At 40.6% G+C, this 15,477-nt stretch overlaps 1 protein-coding gene across 7 annotated transcripts in view; it reads left to right on the forward strand.

Moving 5' to 3' along the window:
• LOC140458056 (dedicator of cytokinesis protein 4-like) overlaps nt 1-15,477 on the forward strand; it is a 488,962-nt gene that overhangs the window by 107,091 nt on the left and 366,394 nt on the right. The gene's annotated exons all lie outside the window — the stretch shown is intronic.

A 15,477-nucleotide genomic window follows, 5' to 3' on the forward strand; every position in this document is an offset into this window, starting at 1 on the left:
TTTTATATAAGAGAATTACCCACATCTTTAAAGTAGCCGCAAATCAAATTGAAAGTCCAGTTAATAGAATGCCATTATTGTCACATGTTTTGAAAGATAAACGGTAAGATGGGCTGACAACTGCTTTAAAGTGTTGTCGGTAGGATTACAATTGTTTATTCAGCAGTAAATTGACGAAGGATTGTAGGGTTTGGATTCAAGGAAATTTCTGAAATTGGAAGAAATTTTTTATTTCTTATTGTTTCTACTTTTTCTTTCTCTTCCTCGTGTCTGCATTAGAAATATCTGTCATCATGTTATGTCTTTTAAAGGGACTCTTACTTGTTGTGCCAGTATTGGGGTATGGTTGGTTGTTTTATTTATTTTAATGCTGCCTTTCTGATTTGGAGTCTGTTCCAATTCCAATACATATTGACTAGAGGCATTGAATTAGAGTCTGACTGCAGGCTGCGTCACATTGGCCACATGTTTTTCATCTTTTTGTATCGATAAACAAGTTCTCACTTGTGCCTGAATTGTCGAGTTTTTCAGTTTTTCCCATAAGTCCTGTTCCAACCACCTGATATTGTGATTCATTGAAAGGCACTTGCCCTGGAGCTTTTAAACTCTCGAGGTAGGTCTTACATTGCAAGGCTGGTGATGCAGAGCCTCTTTTTTAGCAATGTAGAAGTTTTCTAACTTTGGAGGAACAGCTCACTCTGAAATTTGTAAGGTCACCAATCCAGATGGTGATTTGTTTCCTTTTAAAAAATGAAATAAGTAATTTATATATGCCAAGAACCACATCACTTGGCCAGACAGGAATTCACCAATAGCTCCAAACTATTCTCTTGAGGGCCGATACACATTAATGTATTTTGATGTCTAAAATCAAGGTTGGGAATTGATTTAGTTGTCCTGAGCCTGTCATTTAGCTTAAAAGTGGTGAAAGTACTTTGGCCTGATACGGAAAAACATGAGAAATAAGAGATCTGACAAAACTGGGTCTCTCTTTTTTTGCTGACCTATGCTTCTAATGGAATTTGCCATTCAGTGTGAATCCATCAGAATGTTGGAAGAAAGCCTGATGGATAACAGTAGAGGTTACTGCAATAATGTCCAGATGCTGGACAACAGACAATAGACAGTAGATGCAGGAGTAGGCCATTCTGCCCTTCAAGCCTGCACCACCATTCAATATGATCATGGCTGATCATCCTTAATCAGAATCCTGTTCCTGCCTTATCTCCATAACCCTTGATTCCACAATCCTTGAGAGCTCTATCCAACTCTTTCTCAATGAATCCAGAGACTGGGCCTCCACTGCCCTCTGGGGCAGAGCATTCCACACAGTCACTACTCTCTGGGTGAAGAAGTTTCTCCTTATCTCTGTCCTAAATGGTCTACCCCGTATTTTTAAGCTGTGTCCTCTGGTTCGGCACTCACCCATCAGCGGAAACATGTTTCCTGCCTCCAGAATGTCCAATCCTTTAATGATCTTATATGTCTCAATCAGATCCCCTCTCAGTCTTCCAAACTCAAGGGTATACAAGCCCAGTTGCTCCAGCCTTTCAGTGTAAGGTAATCCTGCCATTCCAGGAATTGACCTCGTGAACCTACACTGCACCCCCTCAATAGCCAGAATGTCTTTCCTCAAATTTGGAGACCAGAACTACACACAGTACTCCAGGTGTGATCTCACCAGGGCTCTGTACAGCTGCAGAAGAACCTCTTTGCTTCTATACTCAATTCCTCTTGTTATGAAAGCCAGTTTGCTATTAGCTGCCTTCACTACCTGCTGTACCTGCATGCTTACCTTCATTGACTGGTGTACAAGAACACCCAGATCTCTCTGCACTGCCCCTTTACCTAAATTAATTCCATTTAGGTAGTAATCTGCCTTCCTGTTCTTGCCACCAAAGTGGATAACCATACATTTATCCACATTAAACTGCATCTGCCATGCATCTGACCACTCACCTAACTTGTCCAGGACACCTTGTAATCTCCTAACATCCTCATCATCTTTCACCCTGCCACCCAGCTTAGTATCATCAGCAAATTTACTAATACCATCTTCTATATCATTAACATATTTTGTAAAAAGCTGCGGTCCCAGCACTGATCCTTGCGGTACCCCACTGGTCACTGCCTGCCATTCTGAAATGGAGCCGTTTATCACTACTCTTTGTTTCCTATCAGCCAACCAACTTTCAATCCACGTTAGTAGTTTGCCCCCAATACCATGCGCCCTAATTTTGCTCACTAACCTCCTATGTGGGACTTTATCGATAGCTTTCTGAAAGTCCAGGTACACTACATCCACTGGATCTCCCTTGTCCATCTTCAGAGTTACATCCTCAAAACATTCCAATAGATTAGTCAAGCATGATTTCCCCTTCATAAATCCATGCTGACTCTGACCTATCCTGTTACTACTATGCAGATGTGTCGTAATTTCATCCTTTATAATAGACTCCAGCATCTTTCCCACCACTGAGGTCAGACTAACTGGTCTATAATTTCCTGTTTTCTCTCCCACCTTTCTTAAAGTGATACAACATGAGCCACCCTCCAATCCGCAGGAGCTGATCCCAAATCTATCGAACTCTGGAAAATAATCACCAACGCATCCACGATTTCTCGAGCCTCCTCCATCAGTACCCTGGGATGTAGACCATCAGGCCCCGGGGACTTATCAACCTTCAGACCTAACAGTCTGTCCAACACCAATTCCTGGCAAATATAAATTCCCTTCAGTTCAGGTCCTTCAGCCACTGTTACCTCAGGGAGATTGCTTGTGTCTTCCCCAGTGAACACAGATCTGAAGTACCAATTCAATTCTTCTGCCATTTCTATGTTCCCCGTAATATATTCCCTTGTTTCTGTCTTCAAGGGCCCAACTTTAGTCTTAACCATTTTTTTGCCTTTCACATACCTAAAAAACTTTTACTATCCTTTATATTATTGGCCAGTTTACCTTCGTACCTCATTTTTTCTCTGCGTATTTCCTTCTTAGTTATCCTCTGTTGTTCTTTAAAAGCTTACCAGTCCTCCGTTTTCCCACTATCTTTGCTATGTTATACTTTTTCTCTTTTAACTTTATACGTTTCTTAACTTCCCTCGTCAGCTACGGCCACCATGCCTCCTCCTAGGATCTTCCTTTTTGGAATGAACTGATCCTGCAACTTCTGCATTATACACCGAAATATCCGCCATTGTTCCTCTTCTGTCGACAATTTGAGTGCTTTTGTGGAATGAAACTGGTGGCTCCTCTTCATTTTTGTCTCCTGTCTTTATGAAAAACAGTAAAATGGCTCACTGCATGGTAGTAGGGAACTGTATTTAGAAAAACTGCAAAAAACTGATAAATGTGAACTATAGGTGGACATAACTGTCAATTTAAAGTTGCTTTCAGATTTGGACCTTTCTGACCTGGAGTGCATTTGCCTTTTTATTGCAAAGGGGCCACTGTGACTTTCCTTCTCAGAAATTTTGTATGATTAGTAACAAGGTGCAATTTTGAGATGAATAATTAAAGTTATTTGTGAATTACATTTTGAAATGTTTATTTAGTTCAGAATATTTTGTGGGATTAATGTTAAAAACCTGTGACTAATTGCTCTCTAGCGTTCCCACAGATAAATCGGTACTTCACAATTCAAATTCGTTCTTGACGTACTCGTGAGTTTGAGTCCTTTTTCTGGAAATAGAATATTGTATTTTTAATGAAGTGAACCTTTTTGATGAAGCCCTTAGCATGCATATACAATAGAAGTTAAATTATGCTAGATGCTGTATTTGTGCAGATTTGCCACATGTGCAATTAATGGGTGCCACACCATTAGGGGCAGCACAGTGGCATAATAGTTAGCACTGCTATCTCATAGCGCCAAGGGCTTGGGTTCCATTCCAGCCTTGGGTCACTGTCTGTGTCAAGTTTGCACATTCTGCCTGACTCTGTATGGGTTTCCTTGAGGTGCTCCGGTTTCCTCCCACAGTCCAAAGATAGGAACATAGAACATTACAGCGCAGTACAGGCCCTTCCGCCTTTGATGTTGTGACGACCTGTGAAACCAATCTGAAGCCCATCTAACCTAGACTATTCCATTTTCATCCATATATTTATCCAATGGCCATTTAAATGGTCTTGAAGTTGGCAAGTCTACTACTGTTGCAGGCAGGGCGTTCCGCCCCTCTACTACTCTGAGTAAAGAAACTACCACTGACATCTGTCCTATATCTATTACCCATCAATTTAAACCTATGTCCCCTTGTGCCAGCCATCAGTACCCCAGGAGAAAGGCTCTCACTGTCCACCCTATCTAACACTCTGATTATCTTGTATATCTCAATTAAGTCACCTCTCAACATTCTGTCTAACGAAAACAGCCTCAAGTCCCTCAGCCTTTTCTCATAAGACTTTCCCTCTATACCAGGCAACATTCCAGTAAATCTTCTCTGAACCCTTTCCAAAGCTTCCACATCCTTTCCATAATGCAGTGACCAGCAATGTACACAATTCTCCAAGTGCGGCTGCACCAGGTTTTTGTACAGCTGAAACATGACCTCAATCCCTCTACCACAAAAGCTAACACACCACATGCCTGCCTGAGTGGCAACTTTGAGGGATCTGTGTTCATAGACACTGTGATCTCTCAGCTCATCTGCATGACCAAGAATCTTACAATTAGCCTCGTACCCTGTATTCCTGTTGCTCCTTCCAGAGTGAATTACCTCCCACTTTTCCACATTTAAACTCCATTTGCCACCTCTCAGTCCAGCTCTGCAGTTTATCTATGTCCCTCTGTAACCTGCAACATCGTTTGGCACTATCCACAACTCCACTGACCCTCGTGTCCTCCGCAAATTTGCTAACCCATCCTTCTATGTCCTCGTCCAGGTCATTTATAAATATGACCATCAGCAGTGGCCCCAAAACAGGTCATTGCGGTACACAAATAGTAACTGAACTCGAGGATGACCATTTCCCATCAACCACCACCCTCTGTCGTCTTTCCACAAGCAAATTTGTGACCCAAAACGCTAAATCACCGTCAATCTCATGCCTCTGTATTTTGTGCAATAGCCTACCATGGGGAACTTTATCAAAAACTTAACTGAAATCCATATACACAATGTCAATCGCTTTTCCCTCATCGACCTGTTTGGTCATCTTCTCAAAGAACTTAAAGTTAGCGAAGCATGACTTACCCTTCACAGAACAGTGTTGACTATCCCTAATCAACTTATTCCTTTTGTGATGATTATAAATCATATCTCTTATAATCTTTTCCAACACTTTACCCACAAACGAAGTAAGACTCGCTGGTCTCTAATTACCAGGATTGTCTCTACTCCCGTTCTTGAACAAGGGGGCAACATTTGCTATCCTCCAGCGTTTGGGCACTACTCCTGTAGACAATGTAGATGTACAGGTTAGATGAATTGGCTGTGCTAAATTACCCTGTAGGCTGGGTAGGTTAGTCATGGTAAATGCAGGGTTATGGAGATGGGGGTTGCTGGGGTGGGGGGTGGGGTGGTCGGGGGGAGGAGAGGTGGTTGTTGGTGTTGGGCTTTGGGTTTCGAAATGCTTTGGAAGATCAGTGCAGACTCAATGGGCCGAATGGCCTCTTCCACACTGTAGGGATTCTGTGATTCTATGCTCATTTGGGCATCTGGATATATTAATCATTTTCCACTTGGTGTGAAATGCAGCAGTGAGTATGCTGAATTGAGGGCCAACTGACATTGGGCATCATCTTGACCACGTTAAACACGTTAGGCATTGTGTTGTCATGTGATCCCTGTCAGCCCCATCTTCATTCCAAAATCTCAAAGACATTTTTCATGCTATCTAAGTATGGGCAAATGCCTCTCATGATTTTATAGACTTCTATAAACCTCATCCTCTGAGGCTCCAGGGAAAATAGTCCTCGCCTATTCAGCCTCTTCCTATAGTTCAAATCCTTCAACCCTGGCAATATCCTTGTAAATCTTTTCTGAACCCTTTCAGGTTTCACAATATCCTTCCTATAGGAGGGAAATCAGAATTGCACATAGTATTCCAAAAGTGGCATAACCAGTGTTCTGTACAACCACAACATGACCTCCCAAGTCCCATACTCAAAGCACTGACCAATCAAGGCATGCAAAGCAAATGCCTTCTCACTACCCTGTCTACCTGTGACTTCACTTTCAAGGAACTATGAACCTGCACTCCAAGGTCTTTTTGTTTGGCAACACTGCCCAGGACCTTACCATTAAGTGTATAAGTCTGGCCTCTCCAAAATGCAACATCTCACATTTATCTAAATTAAACTTCATCTGCCATTTCTTTGCTCTTTTGTCCATCTGATCAAGATCCTGTTGTACTCTGAGGCAACCTTCTTCACTGTCCACTGCACCTCCAATTTTGGTGTCCTCTGCAAACTTACCAACTATGCCTCCTATGTGCACATCCAAAACATTTGTATAAATGACAAAAAGCAGCACATCCAGCACTGATCCTTGAGGCAACCCCCTCCTTCTCCTTCTCCTCCTCCTCTTCCTCTTCCTCTTCCTCCTTCACCCACCTCTTTCTCTATCTCTCTCTCTGTCTGTCTCTCTCTCTCCCTCCCACCCTCCCACCATCCTGCACTCTCCAGCTGATCATATGTCCTTTATTGTGTCGCAACTAACACCTGTCTGATATTGAATCACACTGCAAAGTTTTTGTTATATTTGTGTGGTGAGATGACACCAGAAATCCTCAGATAATCGCCCACTGCACATGCTCATCTCTGATTTTTATTATTCTGTGCATACGCAATGTTTAAAAAAAGACAAATCCTGTGGGTTTCCTCTGGGTGCTGCAGTCCCATAGTCCAAAGATGTGCAGGTCAGGTGAATTGCCATGCTAAATTGCCCATAGTGTTAGGTGCATTAGTCAGAGGGAAATGGGTCTGGGTGGGTTACTCTTCAGAGGGTAAGAGTGGACTTGTTGGGCTGAAGGGTCTGTTTCCACACTGTAGGGAATATAATCTAATCTAATAAGAAATATTTTGAAAATCAGAAGAACGGTTACTGGACCCGAAACGTTCTGCTCTCTGTTCATAGATGCTGCCAGATTTGCTGAGTTTCTCCAGCAATTTCTGTTTTTCTTTGATTTTTAGCAACCACAGTTCGAGTCATAGAGTCATACAGCACAGAAACAGGTCCTTTGGCCCAACTCCTCCATGCCAACCAGGTTGCTTAAACTGAACTAGTTCTGTTTTCCTGTGTTTGGCCCAAATCCATCTTTCCTATCCACGTACCTGTCCAAGTATATTTTAAATGTCGTACCCACCTCCACTACTCCCTTAAGCAGCTTGTTCCATATACGCATTATCCTCTGCATGAGAAGGTTGCTCCTCAGGGAACCTTTTAAATCTTTTACATCTTCCCTGTCTGACCTTAAACTTGTGCCCTCTAGTTTTGTACTCCCCTAACCTGGAGAAAAGACCTTGGCTATTCACTTATCTATGTGCCTCATGATTTTATAAACCTCTATAAAAGTCACCCCTCAGCCTCCTACATTTCAGTGAAAATGTCTTGTCCTATCTAACCTCTCCTTGTAACTCAAACCCTCCAATCTTGCTAACAGCCTTGTTAATCTTTTTTGTACCCCTTCCAGTTTAATACATCCTTCCTATAGCAGGGTGACCAGAATTGTATGCAGTACTCCAAATGTGGCCTTACCAATATCTTGTGCAGCTGTAACATGATGTCCCAACTTTTCTTTTTAAAATCTACTTTGCTTTACACATTCTACGTTTACCAATATATATTTTATTTCATTTTTGCTTTATTGTTCTTTTTGTTAATATGTGTTATGGGTGTCAGTAGGTATTGCCTTGTATTTGTCCCTTGGCTGCCTTCTCTGCAACACTGCCCAGGACCTTACCATTAAGTGTATAAGTCTGGCCTCTCCAAAATGCAACATCTCACATTTATCTAAATTAAACTTCATCTGCCATTTCTTTGCTCTTTTGTCCATCTGATCAAGATCCTGTTGTACTCTGAGGCAACCTTCTTCACTGTCCACTGCACCTCCAATTTTGGTGTCTTCTGCAATCTTACCAACTATGCCTCCTATGTGCACATCCAAAACATTTGTATAAATGACAAAAAGCAGCACATCCAGCACTGATCCTTGAGGCAACCCCCTCCTTCTCCTTCTCCTCCTCCAGCACTTGGCTGCCTTCTCCAATTTTTTGATGATGCCTGATGCTGCCACCTGTCTCAGCTCATCTGCTGAAACTTTATCAATGCCTTGGTTGCCTCCAGAACTGACTATTCCAATATGCTCTTTGCTGATTTTCATGTTCTACTCTGCACAAATTCTAGGTCAGTGAAAACACTGCAACCTATTTCCTTCCTTGCACCAAGTCCCTTTCACCATTTCCCCTGTGCTTGCTGACCTTACTGCTCTCGGTTCAGTAAAGTATCAATTTAAAAAAAAACTTCTTCCTTATTTTCATTCCGTCCATGGCCCCGCCATCTCTAACTCTGTAATCTTCATCAGCCCCACTTTTTCTCAGATAATTCTTGTCCTCCAATTCTTGTTTCTCGAGCATCCTCAACATTAATTGTCTCAGAAATTTGAGGGTGCATATATGAGGATCAGTGGTCGGCACAACATCATGGGCTGAAGAGCCTGTTCTGTGCTGTGCTGTACTGTTCTATGTTCTAAAATAAAAGGAACAGGAATAAAAATCAAGGAAAGCACTGAACTGTACAAGAGAAAATGTGGAATGATTTGTCTAATTGGGAACTAATTAGGAAAATAACCTCCAAAGAGTGAAATTGCAATTAATGAAGTAAAACCACACTTGCTAATATAGACTATGACTTCAAGTCTCTGGTCAGGGCTGTGTAAAAAAATTACATTGAATATAAAACATACCATTTCATAATCCTACGCACAAAAGCAGAATCATGTTTGAAGGAGTAACCGGGTCAGGCCTGATAGGATGAGTGTGGAAAGTATTAAAAATTCATGGAATTGTGTGATTCCAATACAGGCAATACATTAAATAGGGCTGACTCGTGAGTTATTTTAGTAAAATCTAGGACATAGGGCTTGTAAGCACACATATACCTGTAAGCTTAATCCCCTTATCTATTGTTTATGACAATTTTTTAATCAGAATGTTGTACCATGTCCGTACATTTTGCATTATCCTAAGCTACACCTGTATTTTATGGAAATGCTTTGCACTGATGCAACCACTGTTCAGCAAAATAAATTTGAAAATAGATGGTTTGTATGGGCATAAAATGTTTTATCAGCTGCAGGGCAGGTGGTTAATGTATGTTGCATAGTAATGTGTCAGCTTGGTTGGTTCAAGTTCCCAGCATGAATGAGCTTTCATAGGCTACCAGTCAGATGTACGGAGAGGCAGTGACCTTGTCTGTTCAGTTTGTGTTTTGATGGAAAAAAAGAAATCCTTTAGTCCCATGATGTGTAGTGGGGAATATTTTGATGGATTTGTTGTCATGATGTAAAAATTGTTCAAGTTGCTACTTGATCACGAAAATGTAAAGCTTGCCAATTGTTATTGAAGGAACCAATTTGCTTTTGAGTTCCTTGGATAATTTATAAGGCCTTTAAAACTTCAGATATCTTTCTTTGATTTCTTACTAAATTGATTTGACTTTTGATATCAACTTTACAAAATGATTAATGATGTGGGAATGGTTTGAATGATGCAGAAGTGTGCAGTATATTTCCTACAAAATGGGAAATTACCTACTCCTTGCCTCATCCTTTCCCACTACTTAGATTGCATCAATCTCTATATTTTCCCTTCTTTAAAACATATTACATCATCTATGCCTTTTGTTCTTCATCTTCTGTATTTACATTATCAAACTCTAAGTTTGAAGCTAGCTTTATAATTGGATAGCTGTGAACAACTGACTTGGTTGTGTTTTTCTTGACATCGTACATTGAACTCCTTTTGCTAGCTTAACACATTTAATAATTAATATTGAGATTTTGCATTTCAGAGAAAGGAATGTCACAAAAGACCACAAGCTATCAGGAGGATTACTTCTATGTATTATTTATGGGGAAAATTCATTGATGCATGTGTAGGGCAGTTTAAAAGCTATTTAGCACATTAATTTGCATAGCATCACTTGTAGTCGCACTATGAATCTAAACCAAGAATTGCATCAGGATTAGTATTCTGTATTGTATCTTAAGGCAGCCCCAAAGCATTCCATCATTTGCACATCCAGGAAAGCTGTAAGGCAACAAGCCCTACCAATAACACAATTACCTGATGATTGGCATCTACCATGTCACCACACAAGGTTTGAAACATTTTCCATGAAAACCATTGGTCTACTAAAGCCAAGATTTCTTTGCTTGCATCACATCCATGTCCGTGATTGGATGCTGCATCCACCACAACATTGCAGTTATGGGGGCTCAGTCATCACATCTGAGGAGGGTGCTATGTCATAAAAAGAAAGGTTAAACACTCCCAACCATAAGCAGTATCTGAGTGAGGGGAGATACCATGGTGGAAAAGATGGATACTATGCTTTATATGATGCCCTTTGCCATGGTGCTGTCAGCCTTCATGTTCTGGAACAGTGAGTGGAGATGATGATACAGTTACCAATGCATCATGTGTCTGTGTACATTATTAGCAGTGCTTTGATAATCTGCCCTAACACAGTTGTCACTTAGGTTCCCTGTGGGAGAACAGCATGTGGCCTCCCTTTCTTATGCATGAAACACAGAAAGTTAGCACACAGGTACAGCAGGTAATCAGGAAGGCTCATGGAAAGTGGGTTGGAGTATAAGAATAGGGAAGTCTCACTGTAACTTCTTCAGTAGGGGAAATCGAGGGCTATGGGGAAAGGGCAGGAAAGTGAAGGTGAAGTGTCTGATCAAGCCAAAATTCAGTTGACTCACTGAGCAGGCTTGAGGGGCCATATAGCATATTTGTGTTTCTATTTCTTACAGACTAAGGTTATGGTCTCTACAAGGTGATTCCAACATCCTGGCTGCAGCTCGCTCAAAGTCCATGCAGTGCCAGCAATGGCGGTTGAGAGGGTCAGGTCATGTGTTGGTAGATGTTACTTTAGTCCTTCCCCATGAAGCTGTTGTGGCTGGCTGTCAGCAAATCAAGACTCTGTCTGAAATCTCAAAATCATAAGGGCAAGGGTAGGTCGTGAGGGACGCTAGAAGCTAAGGAAGGTGTATGGAGCAGCAAATTATGACCATCCCAGACTACCTCATCAATGCCAGGCCCTGTTGGCTCTGCAACGTTGTTCCCATGATTCTGTGACCATTCCCTACAGTGTGCTGAGCCAATGCAGATCATCAATCTTCTTCCAGTCTTTGGCTGTTCTTCCTGTTTTGGGCCACATGAGAGAGGATAGAATGAGCATGTATGACTGTGTTTGGTTGATATGGCTGCCATAACCTGAGAAGATACAGGTTTGGGTGTTTGTGTATGGGTGGCATGACTGGAAGATTTTCTGTGGGTGCGTTGTGGTATAAATAGTGTCAGGAATGATGTCAAGGAGTGCTGCAGGTTGAGTGATGGAGTGTCTTGCATTGAGCAATGTTACAGGTATTGGGGAATGTGCAATTCCAAATGCAGGTGCAATCTGAGAAAACTCATAGAATTTCCCGGCTATGTTCTCGAAGCCACACTGCTGCTTTAACCACACTTAACAACTCTCCCTCCCTGGAGAGGCACAGAACAATGTTACGCTGTAGTGGAGTCCAGCTCAACATTAGAGTTGCTTGTAGTCACACTTGCAGTTAGGGAAAGAAAATTCTCATTTACAACTAACATGGGAAAGTCATGCCTCAGTCACCCATAACCGAAAATCAGGAGAAATCACTTTCTCACATTTTAATTTTTATCAATGGCTAGTGGTATTATCATAAGACTATTAATTGAGAAACTCAGCTAATGTTCTGAGGACCTGAGTTCAAATTTGGCCATATCAGGTGATGGAATTTTAATTCAGTGAAGAATCTGGAATTAAGCATTTAATGATGACCATGAAATCATTGTCAATTATAAGAAAATCCCATCTGGTTCACTAATGTCCTTTTCGGGAAGGAAATCGACTCCAGACCCACAGCAATGTGGTTGACTCTTAACTGCTCTCTGGGCAACAAATGCTGGTCCAGCCAATGACACCCACATCCTGTGATTGACTGTTAGAAAAATTGTGAATATTTCATAAGTTTGAATGACTTGGTGGAGTCAGAGGTTATTCTGGATGGTCTTATCAAATTCAAATGTATTTTCTGAAGTTTCTTGCAATGGATCCTCTAAACTATTATTTTATACCAGTTTTAGTCATTTTTAACTTTTGATGTCTTTATTACAATATTCTTGGCCTTGTATGATGTGAGTTAAGTTTGGAGTCGATGGCAAGGGAACCATTAACTTTATTTAAGAAAATCTCACGGTGGCTTCATCTTACCGTGAGGCTACAAGACAAAGATAAGACATTACATCTCTTTGTGTGATGTGTATTGTCTTGTTAGCATATCAGAGTTAGACTTAACCCTTTTTACGAAAAGTATGTGCTCAAGAGAAGGAAATGTAATTGTACAAACTGAATATTTTGGTTTTACTGTAAGTGACAAACTATGTATTTATGAAGTTTGGATTTTATGTATAATTAACATATGATTTCTATTAGTTCTTGAAATAGGAAGATCACTGGCAAGGCCAGCATTTATTCCTTGCTACTGAGGTGGTGATAATAGGCCGCCTTGCACTGCTGCAGTTGAGTGAGATGGGTGCTCCCACAGTATTGTTAGGTCGGGAATTCCAGATGTTTACTCCACAAGAAATAGCAAATGGAAATTCATGTCCAGGTCGGGATGGGATGGGATGTGACATGACAATGCAGTTACAACTTGTATATGTACAAATGTGATGGTGATCTTGTGCACCTACTGTCCTGTCCTCCTTCCTGGTGGCAGTCAATACAAAGTGAAATCAGACCTGATAGTTAGACCACATTGGAGGAAGGTATGCTAACGGTAGAGGGAGTAGATTTTTTTTAAGGTGAGTGGATGAAGCAGTAATGCTTTTGGGAAAATCATGTTTGAGGTGATTTAACTGCATCTAGGAGGCAAGTGATAAGTCCTCTCTTTCACTCCTGACCCTGTACCTTTTAGGTGCAGGGAGGTTGTAGGAAATCTAGTGGTGATTTATTTGCTGCAAGTTACAGCTCCAGTAACCAGAGTACTTATGTGGCTGGTCCAGTTGATACGACACTTTGTTAAAATATTGATTTTGAGGTACATTGATGCTTTGCAATCCCAGCAAAGGTTTGATTGTTGCAAAGATAGAAATGTGGAGTCAAGATTAGAGGTATGTTGGGGTACTAATAGTGAGGTGATGAGTGAGGGGGAAAGAGAGTGCAAAACAGAATTCTGAATGGCGTCGTTTTGAATTTACACTGTGGTGGTAGCAGAATTATGTGATTGTAGTTTTTGTGGTTAACATGTAGTCAGTACCACTTCTGTAATGTGAATGCTTCTGTGATTCTGTGTTCAGTTTAAAATGTGTAAATGAGAAACAGATCTAACGTATTCGCTCATTTTTTAAATTTGTTGTGTGTATGACCTTGATTTTTACTGAACCTTAGCCAATCATATCTTTAATCGACTCAATATTGATATCTGCCATCAGCAAAGCTCAGTAAAACTGTTTTGTGTGGTTTCAGGGCAGGAGATCAATCTTGCCAAGACCAACATGTTTATTTTCATGGTAATTGTTTCCTCTTAGGGCAGGGTTACTCAGTAAATTGAAACATTTTAATGATGAAGGAGGTTTGTAATTATTTTTGTGACAATTTCAACTAAATGCATTTTTTAAAGTCTGAGCTCAGAACGAAGACATTCTCTACTGGTGTGTTGCTGTCAATTTCAATGATGAAAGTATTGCTGATTGATAAACTTTTGAGTTCTCTGGCCTCGTATTCCAGTTTCTGCAGGGAGCTAAGTTACACATTGGGACCATACAGAACCCCCTACATAGCAGATTACAAGGAAATTGCCCAAGAAAATGAAGATTCTAATAGACAATTCTCCCACCTGTACCCCACTACTGGACCTTACATCACCACTTGTGAACCCAAGACCAGATAACTACAACCCTGATCCACCCCCCCACCCCCACCCCCACTTCCCCACAAGAACACATAACCTCCTTACCATTCTGAGGTATCCTGTCACTTATGTGGCATGCTACTCACTTGATACCCTAGTTACCTAACATCCCTTTTAACTTTCATACTTATTTTTTTCACAGGAACTATCAAAGTGAAATCCGAAGGTACAGAAGAAAAGACTGAAATAATGGTCTCTATCTGTTTTGGAAAACAAATAACTAATTGCAGTATTCAAACCAAAATTTGACAAATGCTTCCTCTATCTGACTGACCCATGGCTTGAAAAACAAATGCTTACAATCATAATGATCCTATTTACATTTTAAGAGCATTGACATTTATTCATCTGGTGTAATATTATATATTTTACTAATATTATGTCCATATTATGTATCAAAACTTACTCTCTTTTGATAAGAATTGGAAAATCCTTTCATGGATCGCTGCTAGTATGGAGTCATAGAGTCAAGCAGACCCTTCGGTCCAAACATAACATGTCGACCATAATCCCAAACTAAACTCATCTCACCTGCCTGTTCCTGGCCCATATGCCTCCAAACCTTTCCTACTTATGTGTCCAGATGTCTTTTTTAAATCTTTCCTCTCACCTTAATATGCCTCTTAGTCTTGAAGTTCCTCATCCAGCCTTTTTGTTTTATAACTCCAACCTTTTGTAACTGACAACATCCTGGTAAATCTTTTCAGAAGCCTCCCTAGGTTGATCATATCCTTCCTATAACTGGGCTATAAGAACTGAACACAGTATTCCAGAAGAGGCCTCACCACATGGCCTGTACAACCTGAACACGTCTTCCCAACCTTTATACTCAAAGGACTGAGTAATGAAGACAAGCATGCCAAATGCCTTTTTAACCACCCTGTCTGCGTGTGACACAGCTTCAAAGAATTAAGTAAATTTACTAATTAAGTAAATTTGATGCTCCGGTCATGTTTGCCAAAATGCATATTAATGAAAGTTGTGGATGACAGAAATTGGAAATAAAAACAGAACATGCTAGAAATGCTCAGCACATTTGGTAGCATCTGTGAAGAAAAGAACATTTAACATTTTAGAATGCATGATGGAAGGTTATTGATCTGGGTTTTAACTCTGTTTCTCCCTCCACAGATGTTGCCAGCCATGTTGAGTAGTTCTGAAATTTTATATTAATAAATTTTCAATCTAATTCACATTGCACAATGCAGTTGGACTTATTTACGGTCATCCAGATATGAAGATAAATGTTTCATTCATATAGCTGATCAATATATATATTTCTGAAGTATGTTCATGTTAAATTCTGTTTA

This window comes from Chiloscyllium punctatum, chromosome 32 (assembly GCF_047496795.1).
Source record: "Chiloscyllium punctatum isolate Juve2018m chromosome 32, sChiPun1.3, whole genome shotgun sequence".
NCBI classification, from domain to species: domain Eukaryota; kingdom Metazoa; phylum Chordata; class Chondrichthyes; order Orectolobiformes; family Hemiscylliidae; genus Chiloscyllium; species Chiloscyllium punctatum.